General features: G+C 40.1%; 1 protein-coding gene across 7 annotated transcripts in view; it reads right to left on the bottom strand.

Annotated features, from left to right (window-relative positions):
* The window catches only part of ATE1 (arginyltransferase 1), a 105466-nt gene that overhangs the window by 42412 nt on the left and 48022 nt on the right, over positions 1-15032 (bottom strand). The gene's annotated exons all lie outside the window — the stretch shown is intronic.

Here is a 15032-nt window from a genome sequence, read left to right as displayed (position 1 = left end):
GTTTTGAACGATCCAATTGAAAAAATAGAAATTGAAGCATTTGACAATTTAAATTGGGATTTTATGTTTGCAGTAATGGAGAAAATGGAGCTGGGAGAAAGTTTTATAAGAATGATAAAAGCAATATATACTGAACAATGTGCAAGGCTATGTATAAATGCTGATCTTACAGAAGACATGATAATTAGTAAAGGTACAAGACAAGGTTGTCCACTTTCCCCACTGTTGTTTATAATGACTCTTGAAATATTACTGATGCAAATTCAAAAAGATAAAGAAATAGAAGGATTAAAAGTAAAAGGATTTACTTACAAATACAGAGCATTTGCAGATGATATAATGTTAATAAATGAAAACCCCATACAAGTTACACCTTTGTTGTTAGCCAAAATACAAGAATATGGGGAGTTGGCGGGACTTTGTATTAATAAAGAAAAATCAATACTTCTATGTAAAAATATGCAAGTAAGCAAATCAAAGGTACTGCAGAAGATAACGGGCTGTGAAGTTACGTCCAAAGTAAAATATTTGGGTGTGGAGATAACAATGAAGAATATTGATTTGTTCAAAAATAATTATGAGAAGCTATGGCGTAAAATGGATGAAGATATGTTAAAGTGGAATAAACTTAATTTGTCACTGTTGGGTAGAATAGCCACAATTAAAATGAATATTCTACCAAGAATAATGTATTTGTTTCAAACTATTCCGATTGTGAAAGACAGTAAACAATTAAATAGATGGCAAAGAAAAATTTCAGAGTTTGTGTGGGCGGGGAAGAAACCAAGAATTAAAATGAAAATTTTAACAGATGCAAAAAAGAGAGGCAGATTTCAATTACCAGACTTAAAATTATATCATGAAGCAGTTTGCTTAGTATGGATAAAAAATGGATAATGTTGTTAAACAAAAAATTCTTAGCGTTGGAAGGTCATGGAAATAAATTTGGCTGGCACGCTTATATGTATTATGGGGGGGAAAAAGATAGACGGGCTTTTCTCTCACCAATATATAAGAAACAGCTTGCTAAATACATGGATGAAATAGAGAGGAGGATTCCAATTACCAGATTTAAAATTATATCATGAAGCAGTTTGTCTAGTGTGGATAAAAGAATGGGTGACGCTGTTAAACAAAAAACTTTTAGTGTTGGCAGGTCATGGAAATAAATTTGGCTGGCACGCTTATATGTACTATGGGGGAAAAAAGATGGATGGTTTTTTCTCTCACCATTATATAAGAAATAATTTGCTAAATACTTGGATGAAATATAAGAAGTATGGGGATGAGAGAAAACCGTTATGGATAGTGCCAGCAGAAGTGATAAAAATAGCAGCTGAGACGAATGAAGAAAAGTGGTTGTCATATAATCAACTATTAAAAATACAAAGTGGCAAAATAGAATTGAAAACTGCTGAAGAGCTGAATAATAAATATGATTGGTTTCAAATGCAACAACTAAAAAGCTTGCTGGAGAATGACATTAAAACTGAAGAAATAAGAAAACAGCAAACAGAAATGGAAAAAGTTCTGCTTGAAGACAATGAAAAATTAATTTCAAAATTATATAAATTACTTTTAAAATGGTCTACGGAGGATGAAGTAGTGAAATCTCAAATGATTAAATGCGCAATTAATGTAAATAAAGAAATACAGATGGAAAACTGGGAATATTTGTGGAAGAACTCTATGAAGCTTTTGACGTGTCATAGTATTAAAGAGAACTGTTTTAAAATGATGTATAGATGGTATATGACTCCTAAGAAATTGGCAAAGATGAATAATAAGATGCCGGACAGATGTTGGAAATGTAAAAAACATGAAGGTTCTTTCTACCATATGTGGTGGACTCGTGAAAGAGCAAAAAAGTATTGGCAGATGATTCAACAAGAAATTTCTAGGATCTTGGGATATGAATTTAAGAAAGTTGCAGAGACTTTTCTGTTGGGATTACAAATGGAAAAATTTCCAAAAGAAGATAGAACTATAATTTGGCACTTGCTTTCAGCTGCTAGGACATTATATGCACAGTTGTGGAAACAAGAAAAAATACCAGAGAAATGGGATTGGATTGTAAAAGTTATGACATGGAGAGAGATGGACAAATTAACAAGAATTTTAAGAGACTATGATTTAGAAGTTTTTAAGATGGAGTGGAAAAAGTTCAGAAGATATGTAGAAAAAGAGTGGAAAATAAAAGGACATTGGACGATTTTTGATAATGATTAAGTCTTAGAAAAAAAAGAATATTAATTTTTGTTTTTATTAGTTAAGGGTACCTTTAAACATTAGTACTTTAAGTAAATAACACCGGTGGGGGTCAAGTAACAGGGGGAAGGGTGGGTAGAAAGTAGTATCTCTCTCGGCTTGACTTCGCGAACGAAGATTTAAGAAGGGTGCAGTAGTCCACGTCTGCTGCAGGCTCGCTGGTGGCTGAAAAGACCAATGCGGGACAGGCAGATACGGCCACAGTGGCTGCAGGGAAAAGTCTGATTTGGGGTTGGTGCTGTAGCAGTGCGATTCTTCCTCAATCTCCTTTTGTCCTCAAGACCAGCTATGTGTGCGTTCTCAAAGGAAGAGACAGCCTGGTGGATGGTGTGCCTCCATGCTTTGCGATCTGAGGCTAGGTCAGACCACTGGTGATGGTTGATGCGACAGGTGCCAAGGGATTTCTTCAAGGAGTCCTTGTACCTCTTCTTTGGTGCCCCTCTATTTCGATGGCCAGTGGAAAGTTCGCCATACAGAGCAATCTTGGGAAGGCGGTGGTTTTCCATCCTAGAAATATGCCCTGCCCAGCGCAGCTGCGTCTTCAACAGCAGTGCCTCGATGCTTGTAACCTCTGCCCTCTTGAGGACTTCAGTGTTGGTCACAAAGTCACTCCAGTGGATGTTGAGGATAGTGCGAAGGCAGTGCTGATGAAAGCGCTCAAGGAGTCGCAGGTGATGACGGTATAAAACCCACGATTCGGATAGATAAAAGAAGTTATTAATGATGCAAGAAATATAGTTTGTTACCATGTTACCAAATAAAATTGTTTTAACACAGAAAATGAGTTTTTAAAGGACCTTTCACTGGGCAAGGCTCAACACAATTCATATTACTGTTTAATTCTGTATATTATTGTGGGCAACTGTTTACATGGGTTGCTTGCATTTGTAACATAAGAATCCACTGTATATTTTATGGATGACCACTGATGCACAAAGCTCATCAAAGTATTATTTGGCTTTGTATCTGCCAAGAGGAGAATTTTTAATGTGACAATTATTTTACTTATTGTATGTTGATTAAATTATTATCATTTTAGAATTTATTGAATGTACAGTAATTTAGTTTTGTGTATCACAATGTTCCTTGCTTTTGGGGCTGGCTGCAGGTCTGTTCAACTCCGCTGCCCCCCCCCCATCTTGTTTATACTTGTTTACTTCATCAGAGAATACTACTAGATAGGGAGAACTCCTTGAATACTAGTAAAGCATTTTTGTTTTGTTTTTTCAGTTGATGTAATTTCTCTAGCTAAAGAACTACTTGTATAACAGACAAGCACAAAAATCTTTAAATGTGCCAATTTTTTCCCAGGAGCTTTAATACGAAGAATGAAAAACAATCATACTGTCATGAATGCCACTACTGAATAATTTATCTTATGAGTTACAAGGCCTGGAAAAGAACAACAGCTCTCAAAAGAGTATTTAGTGTTTCACCTTATGCTAAAACAATGGAATGAAAAGATGATTGGTCTTGAAGGGCTAATCTCATAAATATTATTTAGTCTACAGCTGCTTTTGTACCTTGATTCCAGACTGCTGGTGACAGCAATAGAATCTTTTATGGATTCTCCACTGAGCCAAGATGGGTGAATGTTTATTCAAAGCTGAAACAATAACAACCAAATGAGTGACGAGTATGAAAAGAGCTCTTTGGAGAAACCAAATATTACAAGCATGCAGACACTCAGTGGATGTAAAGAAAACAAAATTAATTACTCTGTGTATAAATATTTTGTGCCTCTGATTCCTTTTAGCTCTTTTAGTTTATAAATTTTACAAGTTGCCCTGCTTTGTACTAATATGAAAAAAGTAATGGGGGAAATGACAGTTTCATTTAACTTAAATACCTCCTTATCTACTAATTCTGGAATCTTTTCAAATATATTTTAGACAAAGTGCAAGAATGAGCACAAATGAGTCCATAACACTGCAATCTTGAAAACTTGTCTGGCATATTCAGAGCTCAAAAATGGATTAAACTGTTAAAGCAGCTTCCCAATGCACAGAGATAACAAGAATGTGGCATGTCTGGAGGCCACTAAAATACTGATATATTACTTTTAAAATAAATGGCATGTGTCTGTACCAGCTATCTAGGGTAGCACTGCCAGTTTTGGATTGGGAAATACCTGGAGATTTTGGGATGGAACCTGAAGAGAGTGGGATTTGGGAGAGGGGAGGGACTTCAATGAGGTATAGAGACCACCTTCCAAAGTGGCCATTTTCTCCAGGTTCTAACATATTATGAACTAAAGCCAACAATGACCCCCAGTTCTTATTCAAACATAGATATTATCAGGTATTTTAGCATGGAGGTAAATGGCAATCTGGATTTACTGTATTAAAATTCACTTTAACCAGTTCACCAGTTAAGTAACCGGATTCACCAGTTAATTACAACAGTTTTAAAGCAATCACACAGACAAATAATGAGTATTATATCCAAAATCTCTGAGAACTCAGATCTAATCATCATCAGCAATAGCACTCCAATTCTTGCCAATATTTATTTCTCTGCAGTTCTGGAGTACTGCCATTTACCAGGATTGCTTATCATTTACAGAAGCCACTAGGCTTCTATAAAGTTAAAAACTAGAGATACTGATCTCATCAGCCAATAACAAAACTGGCAACATCTCACCAATACGTTTCTAGACTATGAAATAGTTGAATACTTCATGTAACGTGAATTAACACATCTTTCCCTCTCAAATACAAACTTACTAGAAACTGTAAAACTACCTACCATAGAACTACAAAAATCACTGTATTTCTAAAAAAGAAAAAAAAAAGCAAAGAACATTTGGTGATGCAAAAGCACACCAATTTAATTCTTAACATCAGCCCTTTCTTTCAAAACAGGTAAGGCACAGTGTTCCCTCAAAGCTGAGTTAGTGTGAGTAAGCTCACAGTTTTTTAGCCCTTGGCTCACACATTTTTGTCTTAGCTCAGGAAGGATGGTCCCAGAGCAAACTAATTATGCAATAGCCAAATTTCTCACTCACAACTTTAATGCCAGGAGCTCACAAAGGAGAATTTTTACTCACAGGACTCCACAGCTTGGTAAGGCATAATTGGGAAATAATGAACTAACACTCCAGGAACAACAACAAAAAAGAGCATATTTACATGGTATAAAAGATGCAAGGTTTCTTATATATTTTGGTAATACAAATCATGGCATCTTCACAAGTCATTATATTAAGTGACATCTAATCTCAACATGACTTTTTAAAAAATCTGCTGTGATTAGTAAGCATATAACTGCACTATGGCATGTATAGACGTGATCAAATTTTCCCTAGTGTCCCATTCAAAAACAGTTTGTCTCAGGCTTGTTATAGGATCTGGAATTAATCTTTCTGGCAGCTCCCTTTGACAGCAGTAGCCAAATTAGCCTTAATAATTTAGGAGCTATTAACCCCTCCCTTATCCCTCAATTGACCTGAAATTTAAGCTTTAAGCAAGTACAGATTTTTTAAAAGTTGGAAAGGTGGAAGGTTAATGTATTTTTTCTACTGTTTATGTGTTAGATTATTAAAATAAATTAACATTATAAATAAATATGTTCAACAAGCTGCCTTTCTTACAAAGTAAGTATAATGTCTCATACAGTGTGATTAGAATGTCCACTCTTTGCATATAAACATATATATAACAAGGAATAAGACCCGTTGTGGGGTGAAAATACAACAGGCTCTAGAAAGGCTTTTGATGAGTGCCCCACCCTTGATGTCTTCTCGCCCACCCAACTTCCCCCACCCCCCTCCAACTACCACTACATCCCAACTACCTCTTCCTCTCAACTATCCTCGCACCCTTGGCACTCCACTACCACCCTCACCCATGACATTCACTCACCCCCCAACCTTGCTGTCATCCCACCCTCCACCCTTGGTTTCACTCACCGCCCCCCCCCCCCAGCCTTGCTGTCTTCCCACCCACTTCGCAGCTGAAACAGATCCCAGTTTTCCCCAACATGTGTGTGTGTGTGTCCCGTGTCTGTGATGGCTCAAAGCCCTGAAACAGGCCCAGAATGGAGATAAGGAAGAATTATGGGGGATGCTGGGAGGTTTGGTCCCTCCCTGCTGTAGAGTATGCACCTCAAGGCAGCCTTTTTTTGTAGGGGAACTGATCTGAATTCAGTTTTCTATCTCCTCCCCCCTCCCTGCAATCTCTACCTAGGAGAAGTACAACCTTTCTCCACAGTGGAGACCAAAGCAGAAGGGAAGGGACCTCAGCAGAATATAACGCCACAGAGTCCACCCTGCAAAGCAGCCATTTTCTCCAGGGGAACTGATCTCTGACATCTGGAGAGCATTTGTAATTCTGAGTGATCTCCAGTTCTCACCTGGAGATTGGCAACAATGGTGCCCCCAGGAGGAAATGGCTGGTTTGGAGGGTAGAGTCTATGGCATTATACCTGTCTGAGGTCCCACCCGCTCCAGGCTCCACCCCTCAAATCTCCAAGTATTTTCCAACCTGGAGTTGGCAATCCTATCTCCTTCCCAGCCAACCATCTACTGACCTATATCTGCCCCTCTGACTTCAGCTTTCCATGCTCCCTCCTCTCTGCAGCCTCTAACAGCTTTAGGTGGACTTTATTTACTCATGTCATTAAAGTTCTGAACTGTCAGGAAGTATGCAAGAGGCAAAGACAGCCAGTATGTAGGATGTAAAGACAAGTTCAAATCCACAATAAGCCACAAATGTTGCTGTGTTGGGAAGACACTATTTGTCAGGTTAATTTACCTACCTCACACGGTAGTGAAGACCACACAATGAGCCTACTGTACTGTGACCTGGCCTGAGCACTTGGAAAGGAGAGAGAAATCCTAATACAGCAAAAGAGAGAAAGCCACCTGTGTTTTCAACTGTTCCTCTACTTACAAGCTATTTTTTCAACATGTGTCCAGGTTTCACAATGTACTCAACATAGCAGCAGTTTTCTTGAACCAGCTGCTGTTTAATACAAGCAGCCAAATATGAATTTTAGGACAAGCCGGGCTTTGTATCTCATGGAATACAAGTCAATCAGTGAAAGGGGACAATATACCTTGGAAGTGAATATACCTTGGATCACCCTTTAAAACCATTGTCTGGAAATGCACAGCTCAGCTTTACCAATGCAACCCGCACTATAGAAAGGAACTGTGTGCACAATAAACATGACAAATACTCAGAAACTTGGAAATTGCACAGGCTCACATTTTCTGGCACTGTGTATAACTGGTAGAGGCACTCACAGTAGGTTCTGACCTTACTTAGTATAAACAGAGTGACCCTTTTTTTCCAGACCAAGCTCTCCAAGTCTACACTGTTAGAGAAGAGCAGTTGCTCCTGCCTGGATAGATGTGTCTGAGCCATGCAGCCTGGACCACTGCATCAGAGAAGAGAAGTATCAGTGCAACAGTTCATGGCTCATGCTTTCATTCCTAGTGAATGCTGAAGAATTCACTTTCAAGTAAATACATACAGGACTGGCCTTCAGCATTCTTTGTTCTATACTACACCACTGAACATCAATACAGATTTAAACAGGATTTCACAGGAAGTGTACATCTGGTAAACATAGCAACTTTTACATAGCTCCTTCATGTTATTCAGAAGCAGCTATCTTACAAAATGGAAGATCAGTTTGACCTTCCATTGCTCCAAAATGTACATTCCTATAAGCCCAAAGGTCTCCTTTTAAAACAAATGATCACTGAAGTAATTTACACTGAGATGATAGTAAAAGGAAAAAAATGTGAAGATTAGTTTCTCTGAGAAGTGCTAGAGGTACCACATACAATGCTATTAACCTTGTATTTTAACAGCAAATTTGGGAAACCCTTGGATACTTTAATTTAATTTTGGTATTTATATCCTGCCGATCCCACCAAGGCAACTCAAGGCGTGTAACAGCATAAGAACATATACATCAACTTCAGTAAAACCATAAAAAAACACATCAGTAAGATAATTTATATTATAACAGCAGTAAAACCAAATCGCTAGATTCCTTAGGTCTCTTCAAGCCTACTAATAATAATTAAATTTCAGGCACTTAAGATGGTAAGCAGTCTAGGCCAATACACAGCATATAGCATACATCAGAGAAAATCAAATCAGGCAGATGTCTGGCCTCCCAGGAAAGGACTTCACTGAAATGCTTGGCAGAAGAGCTCCACCTTGCAGGCCCCATGGAACTGCAAGAGATCCTGCAGGGCCCTGATCTCCATGGGGAGCTCATTCAACCAGGTAGGTGCCAGAGCCAAAAAGGCCCTAGTCCTAAAGGCGGCTAAGCAGACATCTTTTGGGCCGGGGACTACCAGTTGACATTAATCAGCTGATCTTAAGGCCCTTCAGTGGACATATGGAGAGATGCAGTATCACAGGTATGTTGGTCCCTGGCCGTTCAGGGCCTTTGGGATTAAGACCAAAGCCCTGAACCTGATTTAAAATTCCACTGGCAGCCAGTGCAGTCCACAGAGGACTGGCTGGATATTGGCTTGTACAGGCATCATTAACAGCAGGCGTGCTGCTGTGTTCTGCACCAGCTGTAATTTCTGGATCAGGCACAAGGTCAAGCCTGTGCAGAGCGAATTACAATAGTCTAATCTGAAAGTGATTGTTATATGGATCACTGTAGTCAAGTCACAAGAAAAAAAGTAGGGAACAAGCTGCCAGATCCACCAAAGATGGAAAAGGACAGACTAAGCAGCTATTGTGACCTGGGCCTCCATAGGCAGCATCCAGAGTCACACCTAGGCTCCGGACCTTGAACGCAGGCATAAAAGATGCCCTATCCAAGGTAAGGAGCCAGATTTCCCCACCCAAGTCCCCACAAATAAGGTATAGGACCTCTGTCTTCAATTGATTTAATTTCAGCCAGCTCTGCCTCAACCTGGTGACTGGAGCTGTGAACAGGCAATGGGTACACCTCTGTTACCATCTGCTGTCAAAATGCTAAAACCCTTCCTCTCCCTCCCGGGCTGCCAGGGCTGTTGTTTCAGAACGTGCCATTCTGCAAAGCTGGTGCCCTTTCTACTAATAAACTGGCCTCAACCATTCATGGGGCATGGCGGAGCTGCTGGTCTGATCTTTTTTTACTTCCAAATAAAAACAGTTACAAAGGAAAAAAACAGGCAAGACAGATCTTTCTACAAACTGGAAAGAGCCCCAGCTTTCCAGAAAAAAATGTGAAATCTAAAAAAAAAAATTAGGAGGTTTAAAAACATGAAAAGATAGGAGTGCCTGTACCTTTAAACAAGGGATTCCCACAGAGGCTGTTGCTAGGCAACAATCCAGACTACATTTCAGTGAGTAAAAGGCAGGGGGAGAGGATGCCTTGAAGGTCTATTTTGGCCTTTTAGGGGTGATTTATTGGGGCAACACCTGACTATAGTTGCCTGCTCCAGGCTCAGAAATTCCTGGAGATTTTGTGGTGGAATCTGAAGAAGGCAGGGTTTGGGAAGGGGAGAGACCTCAGCCAGATATAATAACATACAGTCGACCATGTAAAGCAAACACTTTCTCCAGAGGAACAGATTTCTGTTGTCTGAAGTTCAGTTGTAATTCTGGGGGATCTCCAGATCCCATCTGGAGGTTGGCAACCCTAGGCCTAGTGGCAACCTGTCAGTGACCTGATACCACTCAACTTGCATGACCTGACTAGGCCTGGCTGCTTGCTACTGTTCAACAGCAGCCACCCTCTGAAAACTTATGCAGAATGGCAGTTAAGAGTAGGGTCTGGGAGACTCAGGTTCAAATCCCCACCTCACTGTGGAAGCTAACTGGATGTCTTTGGACCAATCATATACTTTCAGCCTAACCTACTTCACAGAATTATTGTGCAGATAAAAAGGAGAAGATAATAATGCAAGCGGCTTTAGTCCCTACTGTAGAGAAAGGTGGGATATAAATTAAGAAATTGAGCCCACTTGTGAGGAGGGTGGGATTCAAATAGAATGAAATTAAATAAATAAAAATAATACATATAGTTGAAGATGGGAGGTAGATAAAAGATAGGTTGGTGACTGGCTTTGAAGGAGAGAATGAGGCAAAGATCTGTAGCACCACACAAATGGATCACAGTTTTCCTAGGTGAAGGCTGCTGAGTGAAGGAAATAGGGTTGCCAACTCCAGGATATTTGGTGGTGGGGCCTGATGAGGGTGGAGCTTGAGGAAGGGAGGGACCTCAGATGGGTATAATGCCTTAGACTCCACCCTCTAAAGCAGCCATTTCTTCCAGAGGAACTAGGGTTATCAACCTCCTGGTGGGGGCGAGTGATCAGATGGAATTACAACTGCTCTACATATGACAGAAATAAGATCTCCTTGAGAAAATGGCTGCTTCAGAGAGTAACTCCATGGTATTATACCACGCTGAGGTTACTTCTCTCCCCAAACCTTGCCCCCTCTCAAGGCTTCACTCCCAAATGTCCAGGAATTTCCTAACCTAGAGCTGACAACACTAAAGGGAACTGATCTATGTAGTTGTGAAATCTGTTGTGAATCTAGAAGATCTCCAGACACAACCCTAGAAGTAGAGAAGGAAGCAGGTAAAGGAGAGAGGCTATGGGACTTTCAGGAAAGAAAAAGGGGAAATAGCAGGGGAGAGAGAAATGAGATGCTTGTGGGTTCCCACTAGATAAATCCCCAGAGGTTCAAGTTAACTGTGGTATAACATAATAAATAATCTGTCTATCTCAGGTTCTGTCATGTTTTATATACTTGTGTACTGTACATCCTTCACTATCTGGCCAGAGCTCTGGAATTGGCTCTGTACACCTATACATAATACTGCAATGAAACCAAACATTGCTCTTCCTGTGCTTTTATATTCTTGCTAGAGTGCATGATCTCCTTAGAGTTGCTCAGGAACCAATTTTGTGTCATCTCCGGAGTACCCTAAAGTCTATCAAGGCAAAACAGTTTCTGGTCATTCTGAAACATGGAGGTTAGCAATCCAGCATTCAGAACTTCAGTAGAAGCTCAATTCCTGCCAGGTCAAGCCACACTCATTATCTGACAGTGTCAAAATAATATGAAGGAATTGAAAGTCTTTTGTTCTTAGCTCATTTCAGTGATCCATTATTCACTTTTCCAGGACAGATGTACTCGGTATTATGTGCTCTAAATGGAAGACTGCTTGACTGAAGAGATGAGAAAATGGACTCCAGATAACGAAGCAGCACATGCCACCCTGTACTACTTCAGGCCTTGTTTGATATTTCATGTGACCAAAAAAATCCATAGTGCTACAGCTTAACCTTGATAATTTATCAAGATTGAATCAAATACTTAGTGCCTTCACGTCCCAACAGCAGTGTTTTCTTGAAATATTACAAAAATCTCCAGGTTGTATTCACTCAGATTGCTTTCATAATCAAAATATCATATACTATGACTATGCATTCTCAAAAATTCTACAAAGACTAGCAAGACATTCCCTAAAGTTAAGCTGGCTGGTGTAAATTTTGTTTCTTTTTTTTAAAATGAAAAATAGTCTTATTAACAAACCTTCATTTTCTTGACCTTTCAAAGTTTACAGTGGGAAAGCAAAAAAAAATTTTTTTCCCCTCTAACAACCACAAACTTGTAAAGGAAATGATTTTGCTCCTTACCATAGCTTAAAAGGTCAAGAAACTAAAGACTAAGAGGAGAAAAACAAAAACAACAAGGCTGTAGATGAAGTTAGGAAGCTTCTTGGAGATTGGTCAGACATGTTCAAGATCAGAAATCACTCAGTTTTATTTTCCAAGACTCTAGAGATTTCTTATTCTTGTCCACAGCTCGCTGGAGACTTAAAATTATCCTTTGGGAAGTGTATGGTTAGGTCTGTCTGACCTGTGGTCCTTATACACTCCCACACATGACTTTACACAAAGTGCATTTGGTTAATGTCATATTTTAATAACTGATCTAGAGCTGAACACAAAAAGTCACCCTACTTTAAAAAAAAATTCCTAAAAGATACTTGCCATTGCTGTCCCTGTTCATGGCAGTTTGCCCATCACTTATATCAAAACTGTAGGGAACAACTTACTGTCTTTTTTTCTTTACCGTCAAGCTGCAGCCGACTTATGGAGACCATGTAGGGTTTTCAAGGCAAGAGGTCAGAGGTGGTTTGCCATTGCCTGCCTCTGCATAGCAACCCTGGTATTCCTAGGTGGTCTTCCATCTAAATACTGACCAACACTGGGCCCACTTAGCTTCCAAAACTATATGAGACTGGGCAACCTTAGGCTATCCATGTCAGGGGAATTGTCCTGCTTGTCACATGAAGTAAAAAAAACAAAAAGAAGATGATGTGGACTGAAGAATCCAGCAAGGTACAAAGCAGTAGCTGCACAGAGTATAGAAGATATTGGATTTATATCCCGCCCTCCACTCCGAAGAGTCTCAGACCAGCTCACAATCTCCTATATCTTCCTCCCCCACAACAGACACCCTGTGAGGTGGGTGGGGCTGGAGAGGGCTCTCACAGCAGCTGTCCTTTCAAGGACAACCTCTGCCAGAGCTAAGGCCATTCCAGCAGCTGCAAGTAGAGGAGTGGGGAATCAAACCTGGTTCTCCCAGATAAGAGTCTGCACACTTAACTACTACACCGAACTGACTCTCCAGTATAGGACTGGAAAGATACTGTAGTCCTTTCTATTTTTTAGTGGCAGATTTGCAAGAGAATGTGGCTAAACAACATCTTGTTGGGCATTTACTCTACCGTGGTTTTCCATTTTTCCTAAGGCAGCAAAGCTAACTTTACTTTAAAAAAAGGGGGAGGGTGACGAAATTCCAGAGTCAGGGAACTGTGAAAAAGCCAGAGCTCAGGGGATTTCAGCTGCCAATGCTTGACTATGCGGATGTGGAATCACAGGCTACTACTGTATGAGCTTTCAGTACAGCAGAAAAGATGCTGACTGCCCTAAAACCTAACCACAGAAACTGGTTCTCAAGCACTGCACAATTCAGAAAAACTTTGCTTATGACCACAGCCCATCAAAGGTATTTAGCGTAATGATTAATCACAGATGAATTGGCCTTTTGTTTCTTGGCTGGTACTTCAAAACTTTTCTACTATTCTAGCCACTGTTATGAGAATGAAATGGACTCACTGAAATAAATGCATTTCCTGTGCCCCTTATGCAAATTTGGATGAAGTTTTTACCAAGACATCTTGTTCAAGTCACAGAACGGTTACTAAAACAACATACAGACACACAACCATTTCTCACAATTAGTTCACTGTAAGCTTCAAGAATACCTTTTTTAAAATTTGCAATCTCAGTGGAAAAGTTTTTGAGAAGGCAGACAGCTGGCCAAAGTAAGCGACATTGTGGGCTTAAATTGAAACTAATTTGCATGAAAATGTACATGCCGAGAGAGCCTGGGAAATGCCGCAGGGGCAAGGAAGCTCAACTTAAAAACAAAATTAGTATCTTTTGACAACTTATATAAAGCTTAAGGTTAATAAAGGCCAAAACAAAAAGGTGGCCAGAACAGTTCACATACAACAACATTCCAGCAAAGGACCATACCATACCGTAGGGACTATCTGATAATACATTATAGGATAAAAAGACAATACAGGAGAAGGTATGGAAACACAGTGTGGGGTTTAGTTCTCTGATTTTTTTTTTTTTTGAGAAAGAGCTCATTTAAGCCCCAGGCATAGAGATGAATTATTAACTGAGCTGAAATTGAACTCATGTCTATAGCCACATGTGAGTTAGTCCTCATGATCCAATCAGCTGTGGTTACTGCATGTATGTGAATCCCACAGCCATATTGGAGGGGATTATCATTACCTGATCACTACTCCATGAGGAAGGTTCAAGTTACACTTCCAATTCAGATTACCAAACCAAACACAGGAGTCCCAGTACCATGTCAGAGATCACAATGGCATCTCTAAGCAGGGCCAGTTCAGATTTTTGGGGCCCACAGCACAATGGTGTCCATTGAGCCTCCTTCCAAGAACAGTGGTGATGTCAAGAGAAAAGGAGGCAAATGGCAGCTGTTGCTCCCAGTTGCCATTGTTTCTTCCACAATTGCTACTAGGTCCAACAACTGCTGCTGCTCAGTCACTTGTCTCTCTCCACAGTGGATGACTGCTACTCCTGGCACCTTTCACTGGTCGCACAAACACTGGCACAGAGCATCCTCTACTATCTGCCCTCTGACTCTCTGGCAGAGGACAGTAGAAAAATAGAGGGTGTGCATGCCAAAGGACACACAGGAGTGTAGAAAGATCACAGAGGTCTGATCCCATCACTGTCACCACCAGAGGGAGCACTCTGACCACAATTGCTTCCACTACACACAGGAAGACCCTCACTTGCCAACCAAGCTGTTTGTTAGCTGTCCCACATCTGTTTGTTGGCCCCATCCATAAAACAATGTGTTGGCAGTCTGTATACAGTAAAAACCTTAACTCAATTCTCTTAACTGGAAACCTTGATGTCCATATCTTTCTGGAATTTATCCTTATTCTTAGATAGCCAACTAGTAGTTATATACCTTTGTAAATATATAACTTTTACCCACTGCCTCAGGGTGTCACAGCTATAATTAGAAGCAGGGCTTTTTTTGTAGAATGCGAGGCCACACCTCTGACACCACCATCATTTGCATATTAGGCCACAACTCTGACATCACCATCATTTGCATACTAGGCCACACCTCTGACATCACCATTATTTGCATACTAGGCTACAATGCTGACATCACCAAAAGTGCTAGAATATCTTTTTTGAGGTGTGGTGACCAGAATTGTAT

Source organism: Heteronotia binoei, chromosome 6 (assembly GCF_032191835.1).
Source record: "Heteronotia binoei isolate CCM8104 ecotype False Entrance Well chromosome 6, APGP_CSIRO_Hbin_v1, whole genome shotgun sequence".
NCBI classification, from domain to species: Eukaryota; Metazoa; Chordata; class Lepidosauria; order Squamata; family Gekkonidae; genus Heteronotia; species Heteronotia binoei.
The sequence above is the reverse complement of the archived record's forward strand: the minus strand, read 5'-3'. Positions and strand labels throughout refer to the sequence as shown.